This window comes from Pteropus vampyrus, unplaced genomic scaffold (genome assembly GCF_000151845.1).
Source record: "Pteropus vampyrus isolate Shadow unplaced genomic scaffold, Pvam_2.0 Scaffold352, whole genome shotgun sequence".
NCBI classification, from domain to species: Eukaryota; Metazoa; Chordata; class Mammalia; order Chiroptera; family Pteropodidae; genus Pteropus; species Pteropus vampyrus.
In genome coordinates this window covers 28,847-29,505 of record NW_011889133.1, presented here as the reverse complement: position 1 = coordinate 29,505, position 659 = coordinate 28,847, and positions in this window count along the sequence as shown.

Below are 659 nucleotides of genomic sequence, written 5' to 3'. Positions count from 1 at the left end.
TAGCTAATTACCAGAACAGTACTTTATATATTTGAGTGTTGCTGAGAGTAGGTCTTAAATGTTCTCATTGCACACACATAAAAATAATTATGTAAAGTGATACATTTTTAAATTAACATTATGGTGGTGACCATTTCACAATATATGTTTATCAAGTCACCTTAAATTTACACAATATTATATGTCAATTACACCTCAATACAGCTGGGGATGGGGAAAAGCCACCAGAAGAATGGGATCCGGAGGAAATTCATAACACCATGAAAGAATTTCAGTAATTGTTTTTTTAGATTTGTTTGATGGTCATCTAATGGCCTTAGGTTTCTTACAATCAAGGTTGACAAAGGTCTGTAAATAAATTAATTAAATAAAGTTATAATTGTGCTAGAAAAGCCATGTGCCAAAATCAAAAGGGTTTTCTTGAGCCATAGCAAGCAAAACAATTTTTGACAACTTTCTAATGTTTTCTGAAATAATTTTGTAGGCACTATAAAGATATGAAATGAGAAAAAGAAGAGTCCTCTGTGATTTAAGGTAGTAGAGTATACTATACAATGAGCAAGCTAAAATATGTCCCCAAGTCATCATATGGGAGCCACAATTAGCAGGGACATTCCAGTGTCCTTCCATTCCACTTTTAGGTAAATGACCCCACTCAA